This window comes from Lactuca virosa, chromosome 4, assembly GCF_052849685.1.
Source record: "Lactuca virosa cultivar CGN04683 chromosome 4, Lactuca_virosa_CGN04683_v6, whole genome shotgun sequence".
Classification (NCBI taxonomy): Eukaryota; Viridiplantae; Streptophyta; class Magnoliopsida; order Asterales; family Asteraceae; genus Lactuca; species Lactuca virosa.
Window position 1 is genome coordinate 418,150,190 of NC_136429.1, and position 13,180 is coordinate 418,163,369.

General features: G+C 33.9%; 1 protein-coding gene and 1 pseudogene across 2 annotated transcripts in view; one reads left to right on the top strand and one right to left on the bottom strand.

Moving 5' to 3' along the window:
- The window catches only part of LOC145108967 (alpha-glucosidase-like), a 6,098-nt pseudogene extending 208 nt beyond the window's left edge, over positions 1 to 5,890 (bottom strand). The window contains exons 1-5 of the transcript XR_013708683.1: positions 5,440 to 5,890; positions 2,909 to 3,600; positions 2,572 to 2,803; positions 1,775 to 2,421; positions 1 to 686 (exon numbers count right to left, since the gene is read on the bottom strand). The exon at positions 1 to 686 is cut by the window's left edge and continues 208 nt beyond it. The product of XR_013708683.1 is annotated as an alpha-glucosidase-like (transcript). The remainder of the gene's footprint in view (positions 687 to 1,774; positions 2,422 to 2,571; positions 2,804 to 2,908; positions 3,601 to 5,439) is intronic.
- The window catches only part of LOC145108966 (ATP-dependent DNA helicase PIF1-like), a 28,370-nt gene continuing 15,681 nt past the window's right edge, over positions 492 to 13,180 (top strand). The window contains exon 1 of the mRNA XM_079046060.1: positions 492 to 620. The gene's annotated coding sequence lies outside the window, so the exon portion shown is untranslated. The remainder of the gene's footprint in view (positions 621 to 13,180) is intronic.

A 13,180-nucleotide genomic window follows, 5' to 3' on the forward strand; every position in this document is an offset into this window, starting at 1 on the left:
TCGATCTTCAACTTTCGACTCAACGCAAACCCTCCATTAACGACTTCCGATGTCATAATCACATTTCTATACTCAAAGTGGGCGGAGAATCTCACCAAAGTCCAGTTACCATCGTCTCTGCCAAACCCTAAATCCTCCCCATCGTCCAAAAACACCTCGCCGGTGGTATTCCCAGTCTGGCTAAGCACCACCAGTACGTGAAACGGCGACTCTCGGACTGAATCCGTCGTCAAACCTTCTCTCTGGAAGAACAATATGTTCCCTTCGCGGACATGAACATTTATACTGTCCGATGGTGCGTCAAGCTTAACGTATCCCCCCGATTCCGCAATCACTGTATCTGTATAGTCGAATAGATTGAACCAGTTTCCTGATGGGAAGTATGCGTCGATGGAAACTGTGTTTGGGGTCAAAACCGGGGAGATTAGTACACCATTTCCGAGGAGAAACTGTGTGCTAATGTTGTAAGTGTTGGTGTCTTCCGGGAATGAGAAGAAGAGAGGTCTGGCGATGGGAGTGCCATTAAAATGGGCTTCGTACATTAAGGTGTAGAAATAAGGGAGCATTTGGTAACGAAGGCTGAGGACTTTTCGAGATGTTGCTGCTACTGAATCCCAAAGGTAAAGCTCTTGTCTTGTGCTTTGTTTGTCTGAATGGTCCCTTGCAAATGGGTAAAAAGCACCTAACTGCATTTTCAGTTTTTTCTTATTAAATTATTGTATTTTGAAACATCTGTCAAACACTTGCTATAAAAGTATACATCTTTTAAAGCACAATGCTCTAATAGAAAAAAAAACGACTGTAAGATATAATAAACAAATAATAAAAAATAATTTGCAATTTTTTTCAGTAGGAGTTTAGGACATTACTATTTGAAAACTATATGGTGAAAATTGCATGTATTTGGAAGATATTGTTGTAATTGAACATGTTTTTCAAAGTACAGTTTTGTAATAGGAAAAAGAAAATTGGAAACGGGTTGCTATAGTTAAGGAAAAACAATAAAAATATGATGCTATTTTTGTATGTAACTCTATATTTTTTATGATCCAACACTATCGTTTCACTTTTATGTGCCAAGAAACCATCCTATAATATTACATTTGGGCTAAAGGCAAGAAATAGCTATTTACTTTTCACTTTTTAAGTATTATATATTTATAGTATCCTAGTTTTGTTTCTTTATGTTATATTATTGTACTTTCAGTATGTTTCTAAATTAGTTTGAAAAAACTACACGTCTACGACACGTACTTTCAATTTTTTTTTCTTATTAAAAAACCTTTGAAAAATCTACCAAATTATAATAGTGAAAATTGCTTTGTATCTAGAAGACATTCCTATAATTGGATATATTTTTATTTTCTTTCAAATTATAATGTTGTAATAAGAACTGAAAACATAAACAAATCATTGAATGTCGGTTACTATTTTTTGCATTTAACACCATAATATTTTTGCTTGTGTTTCATCTTTTTGTGCGTCCATCTTGCTATAGCTATACTAGTAATTTCAAAAAGTCTCAAACTATTACATTTTAAATTGTTTTACTTCTTGAAATCTCTTAAAATTTTGTGCTTGAAGAGTATTTAAATCTTTTATGTTTACCATTTATCTTGTCATGGGTTAGCCTTTGTGTACTAGCAATTCTTTTTAGTAGGCTTTCCCTTCCTCATACTTGTTTTTCTTTCAGATAACTATACATTTCCTTTTTTTTTTTTTTTTTTTCGAAAGAGAGATAACTATACATTTCTTAACAGTTCATGACTCATACCTGAATCCATCGTTGGCAAAGTTCTTTAGTAGTATTTCCAGAAAAACCACAAATATCGGCCCCCACCATTGGAATCCCAAACAACCCGAAATTCAAAATACTTGGAATGGAATACGCCAAGTCATCCCATGTCGCAGCATTATCTCCAGTCCAGTGTGCTGTATATCTTCCGGACCCCACAAACGTTGATCTCGAAAGTATAAACGGCCTTTTTTCCGTTATTTTTACCAAAGATGCCTTTGTTGACCTGGCTTCCATAAATCCATACAAGTTATGAGCATCATAAGCAGTGATGTTCCCAAAATGCAACGAACTTGCAGGAACGGTTTTGTTATTAGTTGGCATTTGGATTCCGGAGTTGTTAATTTTATATGGAGGGTTATCGAGTTTTGAAGTTGGAATTGGAGGGGAGGAAATGAAATTTGACTCTTCATTCATATCAAGCCAAATTCCATCGAATGGAAGAAGATTGTAAAATCTTTTGATCTCGTTGCCCCAAAAGATTCTTCCTTTTGGATTTAAAAAATCCGGGAAATTAACAATTCCAGGCCAAACCTCTCCAGAATACGGGATTCCGTCACGTTTTATGTAGATATCGGCTTTCAGCCCTCTTATGTAAGTTGCATAACTCATGTTCACGCTGATACCTATAAAGAGCCATTGATTCTGTTAGACCAATATACAGAATTTACTCTAATGCAATACTATTTTATATCGGTTTAAATGCAGGAAGTAACAATTTACTTTTGTTGATTTGTTTATTATGGTGAAGATTTTTAACAAATATAGATTAGTACCTGGATCTAAAATGAGCACGTATTTCTGACCGTTTTGGTGAAGAGTTTTAACAAATGCCGACATTTTATCCAGAGGAAAATTGATAGGGTCTAACGTGAAATCTTTATAAGCATCCATATAGTCTATATCTGTCCACATTGCCTCTAGCGGGATCTTGGCTTTTGCATATCCATCAACAACACTCTCAAGATCATCAACATCTTTGTAACCCCATCGACACTGATGGAACCCTAAACCAATTACCAAAATGAATATTGTTAGCTTAATTTTGTAAACAAAACATGTCAATTTTCAAATTGGAAGGGAGAATCTATGGATAACGTAAATGAACTCCCCGAAGGACCAATAGGGCATGGGGGTTGGTCGTCCGATTAAACGAGTGTACTGATCCATGACTAATTTAGGCGAAGGTTCACCAAAAAAATAGAAGTCAAGAACACCCCCAATTACCTTATACGTAATACTATCGCCTTTATACAAAACATCCATCCCGTTGCTATTGAGCAACAATACACCATGAGTAGTCCACCACTTTACTATTAAGATCCGGTGATCTGACATCTATATAATATGGATGTGATCCATATAGATTGACATCAGGGTTAGCACTTCCAATATCGGCATTCCAAAGTGTTAGGGTTTGATTGTGCGTTAATTTGAACGAATGTTTGGTGTGCCCTCCAATGCCGTAGATGGAAGATTGGTTAGCAGGAAGTGAAGATGTTAATTCAAGGTATTGATCTTTGAAGATGAGAACAGTGTCGGAGGTGTCGAAGAGTATATCTTCGGTGGAGCGACGGGTGATTGTGAATCCGAACTGGGTCATTGTGCCGGTGGTGGTGTTGTGGAGGGTTAGGATAAGGTCGGAGGTGGGATCCGAGAGGAGGACTTCTGATGGATTCTGTTGGTTGGATTTTAAGGGGAAATTGGAATTTCGTGGTTGGCGTGGAAGGACGTGGGTTGGAATTTCCCATCTTTGGTGCTTAGCATCAGTGATTCGAACTCTCAAACAGTCTGCTGTTTCAAAGCTTTACAAAAAGCATAAATTTTAGTCATTTCAGCCGTTACCGTCAATAGGCTCTGTTAAATATATGTGAAATGAAAAAAAAATACCCTTGTCCTTTTTTAGTTTTATTTTTTTCCCATATTTGTGTTTTAAGTATTAACAAAATGGGTCCCACCCCACCCCACTCCGCTCCCCATCCCCGATCATCCCCTCCCTTATTGTCTCATTGCCGATTTTTTTTTTTCCGGCTACCACCGATAAGAAAGTGAGTTTTCAAGAATTTAAATGGTTGTAGGTTGCAAACAACCATGAAGTAGAATAAATCGAGCTTTCAATGCTTCATTTTCATTTCATACAACCTTCAACCTCTAGATAGAAGTGGTACACGTCAGCTCACTGGAGACATAGTAGGATAAAAAGGTTAGAGAGATTCGGTATGATTGTGGTTTTGTACAACTCCGGGTACATTAGGGTAGAGAGATTCGATGATAGAGGAAGTGGAGAGACATAGTAGATTTGACAGGTTCCAACGTCGAGGAGACTGGAGGTGGCAGGTGCCGTTGTAGAGAGTGTTGCCGACGATGGTTGCATCGCCCCGAAGATGAATATGACATTCTGCGCCAAATGAATTGTCCAGACAAGAACCTATAACCTCCTCATTTCCACTTATTATTATTATTATTTTTAATTTTTTTATTATCTTTGACACCAACATAAAGGTGGTGGGTTGGGCTCAGTACCGTGAATACACGGCTTTGCCATGTTATGTACTAGACAATTTGAAGCCAATTTGGGTGCTTAGTACATGGCTTTGCCATGTTATGTACTGTGGGCTCAGTACCCCCCCAAAAAAAAAAAAGAAAAAAAGAAAACTCTCTCTCTCCTTTCTTTGTACAATGTGCATCAATATTTGTGCCATGTGCATTAGGGATGAAAAATAATGGAAAAGATTCATTGATTTTGTATTAAGGATGGGATGGATGAATGTAACAGAAGATAGAAAAAGCTATGTGGCTAAGAATGGGAGGTATGGGGAGTATATATGGACTCCACTCCCACCACCCTAAGGATCCACCACCCCAACCCCCAAATCCCGTCTCTCACCAAGAACCCACCTTCCATACCATACTTCATCTGATCGACTATGGCGACAGCACAACTGTACACATTGTTATTTACAACTTCCTATGAGGATAAAGCAACGATTCGTCGTCTTTCATTTTTCTGGTGAGGAACGCTCAATCGCAGGGACATTTTTTTGGTTATTCTTTCCAAAAGATATGAAGAAGAATTGAGAATGGATCTCAGGAAGCTTTAAATTCCGCAACATCATCCTTGATATGCTTCATATTATTAATGATTATAAATATAAATGAGTAAAAGAAAAAAGAAAAGATATAAGTAGTTTCCTTATATGGACAGAGGGATGGGCGTTGCAATTTGTTAAAGCCATATGGATATATTCTATCAACATTTCAAAAAAGTTGGATCACATGTACGATTCTAACCAAACCACACGAACCAAAAATGTAATTTACTCAATAATCCGTGCATAGGTTTTGTCGTTTTGACTATAAGGACAAGCTGGATTTCGAAAACAAAAATTAGAACAAAGCACATCCAAATAATAAAATAGAGCTTTAGATTGTTATACAGCTTGAAGAATCCTGCCTCGCAATAAAACGCAATGCCAGAAACACGCTAAAATCGTCTTGGGTCCTCTGTGTTTGATTGATGGATCCTAAACACACACAACTATGTGTAGATTGTGCTCAAACGAAAAAAAAAAACAGAACAACGACTTTCTAGGATACGTAACTGATACAGGAAACAAACTGAAATTTGACGAAATCAGAAGTACCTTGCGAAGAGGCGAAGCTCATCAATGTCAGGTCCAAATACCGAAGATTTCTTATTGAGTTGAAGATCAGCGACCAATGATTTTCCCGACGAATCTAGGGCAATAGATCGGAGAGAGTACCCATAACCAATCGCTTCCTGCTGTTTAATGGAATCAGCGAGGGTTTTCCGATCAATTGAGAGTAATAAAAACAGTATAACTGCTATCGTCGCCATTGTTTCTGATGGAATCGTCGTCGATTCATAGGGATGTACATTGCCGCTTTTTTATGGGTTTAACAAAAAGCGAAATTAGAGTCCACTAAAGTCTACGCTACTCATCGTTGCTTGTTCTTGAATGCTTAGTTTTGTATCATGTGTTCCATATGCCGGCCGAATGGGAAGTGGCGTTGGATATGCCGTGGTCTAATTTTCTTTCACCAGGTTGTATAAACATAGTGGGTCATTCCCAACAGATAATAATTTGAACTAATAAAATAATAATTGTTCTATTATCGAGATCAGTAATCAATATTTAATCCTGAAAATTTTAAGTACCTCTCCATTCTTTCTAATTCCATTCCTTTGATTTGATTTTTTTTTTAATTATGTTTTAATTTATATTATTATTATTATTATTATTATAAATTTCAAACAAAATTTTATAATTCCGAGGATGTTATAAATTCGGACGACGTTATAAAATTCAAACGGCTATATAAAATCGGTTTTTAATTATTTTTTATTTTATATTGTATTATTATTATTATTATTATTATTATTATTATTATTATAAATTTCGAACAACATTTTATAAACCGAACGACATTAACGTCTATATAAAATCGGTTTTTAATCTTTTATATATATATATATATATATATATATATATATATATATATATATATATATATATATATGGAGTGGTTCAAATGAGAACCCAAAAAGGTTAAGAACCATAAGAACCATTTTTTAAATGTTTTCATTAAGACATTTTGACTAATACAACATTTATAATGTATTAAGATAACTTTTCCATTACTTAATTTGTCACTTGTTGTCACTTGTTGTCAGGTCCACCGTCGAACCATCGTCGAATCACCGTCGGACCGCCGTTGGACTAACATTAAATTCATTGACATTTTTTTGGTCGTGTTCACAGCTTAATAGAACAAACATTAAAGCTTCAAATTTTTTGGAAATACTTTTTATTTTTCTAGCTAAAATATACAAAATTTAAGTAAAAAAAATAGAACTATGCCTTGATAAATTCATTTTTTTTTTCTAAATTGTATATATCTTTATAGAATATATATTGTGTATAATAATGGTATTCACACTTTAAAATACATTATTCACAGTTTAATAAATATAATAATTCACTAATATACAATTTAATATTTGCATGCGTACCTTCATTCGTATTTGAACATAAAATTATATAAAATATACAATTTAATACAGTTCGGTTTTAGTTTAATACATAAAATTCACAACATAACATAATACAATACATTATACACTAATTCACATATTTAAAAAAGTCGAATCCAAATTCTATTACCACCACCACCAACTACCACATATCACCACCAGCCACATGTGTCACCGTTGCAATCATCTTTCGTTCCAAATTAGATATGTATATCAAAATTATTAACTACCATATTAAATACTATATTCACAATTTAATAAACCAATTAATTCACTTATTATGAGTTTAATGCAAAATAATTATAAAAACTAATACTCTTACGTATTTATACAACGCAAAAAATAAATATATTCATAAGAAAATTAATACAAACATTCATACATAAATTATTCATATTTTAATACAAAATTCTTAAAATTTACAACTTAATACAATTAGTTCGCTGTTTAAACAGAAAATTCATAGCTTAATGCAGTCAATTTAAAATCTTATACACAAAAATCACAGTTTAATACACAAAATTAGGAGTTTAATATAGCCAATTCACAGTTTAAACAAAAAATTCACAACTTAATGTAGTTAATTCATAGTTCAAAACACAAAAATCATAGCTTAATACATAAAATTCACAACTTATTACAAAAAATTCACAGCTTATTAACACAAAGTATAAAATTCACAGTCATATTATCAACTTAAAACTCTTAATACTAAGTTTAATACAAAAAATTCACAGATTAATACACAAAAACTATATATTCACATCCATATTCTCAAATTAAAACTTACATTTACACGTTCATATTGGAAGCATGTCTATGTATTAAAATTAGTACAATATATTCATAGCTCATTTAAAATTATAATACAATTAATTCATTGTTTAGTACCCAAAATTCACAGTTTAATATAACAAATTCACAGTTTAATACACACCAAATATACCTTCACATATACCTTCATATCTAGAGGCTAGTGCTTCTTTTAAAATTTAATTTACACAATATTCACAATTTAAACTGTATATACTTTATTCAAAATTATAGAAAATCATATCTACGGATAAATGCATCTTTCATCTCATATTTTAGAAAACAAAACACAAAATTCATAAAAAAATTGCACAGTTTAATACAATCAATTCAGAGTTTAATACAGTCAATTCACAGTTTAATACACAAAATCCGCAGCTTAATACAATAAATTCATAATTTAATATACAAAAAGTATGTTTTCATAGTCTTATTCTCAACTTAAAACTTATATTGTAAGACTTTCATTCATAGTTTAATAAAGTAGTTCATGACTCTCATTTATATAATTCACAATACTAGTTCAAGACTATCATGCACAATTTAATACAACTTAACAACTTAAAAATCATTAAGGTATTTAATCAAATATTGTGCGAATTTTAAGACTAGATAATATTTCAATTATTAAATTCTACATAATTAGTATTACTTTAAAAGTTCATTTACATATATTTATATATTTACGTAACTTGTCGTATAGATTAAATTTTGTTTGTTTATTAATTATTCTTATTTCCTTAGATATGTCAGACTAGGTATATGTAAACAATAAAAAAAAATATACCTCTTTATTGTGCTTGTGTCTTCAGAGTAAATGGAAGCAATTAAATATGGAGAATTGCAAAACCTTTACACATACTGCACACACATATAGCACATACATATACCTTTAACTTTTTGACATCTCGATACAGAGAAAAATAACTTTGATTTCTCACTTCTTGTAAATCTAACCTTTTGTTTTTAACTATAACGCTTGAAAACCACATGAAATGCTTGTCGGAACATATCTTTGCCGGAACTCGTGACCAAAAAGCACACCTAGTCGTGTTGAACTCACCGGGACGCCTAATCAGTAGTCGAAAAACCTCATCGGAAATTAAAATTAAAATTAAATTAATATATAGTATAAGGTGATATAATTTCATGTATTTATTTAAATCAACGATTATAATTTTATATATAACTAAAAAATATCTCTTAATTAACAATTTATTTGAAATAATTGATTAATAATTTTGAGTTTTTACTATGAAAGTTTAATTAATTTTATAACCGTGGTTCTCACGGGTTATAAACTAATATATATATATATATATATATATATATATATATATATATATATATATATATATATGACAAATTTGAAAATTGAGTGGTTATACTAAGGTAATCTCCAATGGATTAAACCCATAAAGAGTTCTATGAATTGCCATGTAGGAAAGAAAATATACACATTCAATTTAATTCTTAAAAAATTCATAAATTTTCATTAAATTCTATTTCACCGTTCAATGGTCATTCAACTCCACACACTCTCTCATCTATATTATATTCACATTTAACCTATTAAACCCTCATACAACTCCCATTGTAGATGACCAACATTTAAAGAGAAGCTACTTATGTGGTACAATAGAGAAACTCACCAGTCAACAAGCCCAAAACTTGATCTCTTGTCAGAGGGTTTCCAAGCGTTGCAACTAGTAAAAAATTTCCCCGGTGAGACCAACTCCACATTGGTTGGGTCTGACCCGTGTAATATATTCTTTGTTTGTTCAAGACAAAACTCCCAGCGGAAAAAATGGGATAAAGGAGTATTTCCAAGCCATGACTCTAGCCAAAATTTAACCTTACTTTCCGAGAGCCTAATTCTTTTTGGAAGAGCTGGCTAGATGAATATTGCACACGTGGAGCTGAGATGGTAGCTTTGTTATCGTATTCCAAGTTCCACTCATGTATGGATGGTGGTGCTTGAGAGCCTTCTAACTGACCATGCGTGGGCTATATAATGCAAAAAATACATCCTTCCAAATCACCGGTTCCCAACCTTGAAGCGTCGCCACCACTTACCCAGTATTGCAAAGTTTTGTTCTTTTAAAATGCCAACTCCAACACCCCTCCATTCTTTGGATCCATAGTTTTACACCATGCCTCACATATCATATTGTTTGCATGTGATCTTGACTCCCAGCCAAAAAAAATAAAAAAAAAATAAAATTGTTTCGAGTTCCTTCAAGGCTTTTTAGTACCTTTTCAAGAGCTTTAAAAAGTGAGCATGACCCAAAGCTTCCAAGGATGGCCTTTGCACAATGTTAAACGACCCCCCGAAAGACAACATTTTTGCTTTCCAATTGGAAAGTTTTGAGTGGAAATTTTCTATTAAGGATGCCCGCTGATATATACATACGGGAGATTTGAGCACTCATTGGGGGGCCAAACGTAGGTGAACAGAAGGGGTCCACTTGAGCAATTCAAAATGCCTAGGCATGAAGACCAAGACCAATCTCCAACTGTGAATCCAAAAAAATTGCTTTTAGAGAGGTTGACTTTCAATCTGAAAGAAAGCTCGAAGCATCTTAAGGATGATGTTACTTGCGTTTTTAATTGACCAAGAGCCTATGAAGATGCTACCATCGGCATATAGGGCCGGTCCAAGTCGATTTGAGGCCCGGGACAAAAGTAGAAAATGAGGCCCTTCAAAATTTACTAATCATCAAATGATAATACAACGATGTTTATGGAGACGAGTACATTGTCAAAAAAAAAATGAACAATCGAATAAACGAACCATTATGAAAAACCGTTGATTTGGTGTTTGGAAAAAAACAACAATGTGTGTTTGGAGAAAACAAAAATAGATATTTTGATGAAAATTATATATAAAAATGAAGTATGACTCACCTAAACGGCAGGTTATCATGATATTTGTTAATAAAACTACAAACAATCATCATGTTAAAATATGATGCATGATACCAAACTTTTAAAGAAAATGAGGGTGTGAGCGTTTTGTCAAAAATAAAGAGTTATACGACAATTTCTATAATGATTTTTGAATAATAATAAAGAATATAAGGATTATTTTTGTAATTTGAATTCCAATTCATAAAAATAAGAAAACTAACACATAAAATAATTCAAATATAAAAATAATACATAGAACAAATTACTGAAATCGTCCCTGTGGTTTTACGAAAATTGCGTGTTTGGTCCCTAACTTTTGTTTTGCACTCGGACCATCCCTACAGTTTTAGTTTGTTGCTTTCTTTGTCCCTGACCAAGGTGAAAAGACTCTTTTGCCCTTTCTAATATATTTTCACTTATTATTATTATTGATTGTATGTTTATTTATAATAAAAAGAATAATTAGGCCCACTTTACAACCCCCCACCCCTCAGCACCATAACCAGTTAACCCCATCATATTGTTGCCCCACCCACTTCTTTCATCACCCACAACAATTCCCGATGACCTCCAATCCGCCGGACACCATCCTCGACCACCTCTTCTTTCCGGTCACCACCATCATTCTCACCCTCACCCACCATACATGCAGATGAACAACTTCAATTACAAAAAAATAAGAAAATAAATTAGCAAACCCTGAAAAGTACCAACCCTCGCATCTACCATTCATAACCAAAACCTACAACTCTTTTGGAATCTATTTATCAAGAAAGAGAATCCATATACGGATGAAGGAAATCGATTTCATAAAGAGTATCTAGAGACGTGAAACTGTAAGGAAAGGAAAAAAATGGAAAAGGGTGTGTGGGGGTTGGTGGCAGTAGTGTTAGCTCCGGTGGATGGCGGCGACGTAGATGGGTGAGGTTACCGATGAAGGGAAACGAGAGGAACAATGGTGCAGAGGGAGGAGAGAGAAGGGAGCAGATGCAATCTCCAGGCAGATCTACGCCATCTCCACCACCTGCTACTTCTTGTTACCCGCTGACTTCAAGAAACATTTCCTTCAGGCAGATCTACGCCATCTCCACCATTTCCATGAAATGCTTCTGATCTGCTTGTTCTCTGGACTAAAACAACAATGGTGGTGACTGATGAGGGATCCAAACTGGTGGGGAGTACCAGATCCAGATTAAGTTTTGCTTTTGGGTTTTGATTCCATATCTGGATTTCATTTCGTCCCTCATTTCAGTTTATGGTTTTGATTTCTATGTTTAATTTTGATTCTTAGGATTTGATGTTGGGGTGTGAATTAATGAAATTGATTATGTGGTTTGTGTTAGAGCTAAAATAGGTAGATGTTAGTGATGATGGAATCGATTGGTGGTGGTTACTGGTGGTGGATGGTGGCTTTCAGTGGCTGGTGGTGGTTTTCAGTGGCCTATGGTGGTTGTCGGTGGATTCTTGTGGTCGTGGGGCAAGTAGGAGTATGAGTGGGTCCCACAAGTCCATAAATCACTTAATTATTTTTCTTTAATTAATAAATAATAAATAAAATAATAAAAAATGAAAAAATAAAAGAATACAAAGGGTAATATAGTTTTTTCATCTTGGGGGAGGGACGAATATAGTCTGTTCATGTCTGTGAGGGACGACAAACGCAACTAAATAAAACAATAGGGACGGTCCGAGTGCAAAACAAAAGTTAGGGACCAAACACGCAAATTTAACCAAACCATAGGGACGATTTCAGTAATTTGTTCTAATACATAAAACAAAATATTACTCACTATAACGTTTGGTTATGATAAAAAAAGAAATTAACAAAAGAAAATAGGGTTGCCAGTATTCTCCATAATGTAAAAAAAGAAAATAGATGCATAATATTTTTTATTAATTTAAAAAGCGCATATAAAATATTATTAATTTATAAAGCGCATATAACAGGTTTCAAACTTAGGACTCAAGGGGCCCGGGGCGGTCGCCCAACTTGCCCGGGCCGGCCCTGTCGGCATATTAGAGGTGATAGACAACCCGCAACAGGTCTATTTGACAGGAGGGATATACAACTTTATCGATCCTTTATTTTAAGGTCTTCTAATGCTACCCTCTACATACAACCCAATAACCAAAAGAATACACCTGAAATTTGGTTTGTAACATCATCTAACAAGTTTAAAGTTTTATTATTATATATATTTATTTATTTATATATTAAGTTTATGAAAGATTGTAACAGTATTCGTTCCTTTATTTTGTCAAAATCGGTCCCTCAAGTTATATTAACTTTGTGTCCCTCTATTTTGCTTAATTTCCCACTTTAGTCACTTTTCTTATTTTCTTCCTGCATCGACTCTCTTCTTTATGTTCTTCGTAATCGGTGAAGAGTGGTCAATTTATTGTTTTTTTAATGTGTTCCCAGCTACGTGTCAATTTCTACCGATTTGCATGTGTTTTCTTCCTGTTAATTTGGTTTTCAATTGCTGAACTTCCTTTTCTTTTCCCCTGTGTTTCTCTTTCTTGGTGGTGATCTGCTTTCGTTTCTCGACCTGACTCTTCGTTTCTGTAAGGTAAAATTTGTCTTTTGTTCTTCTTATCTTTCCTCT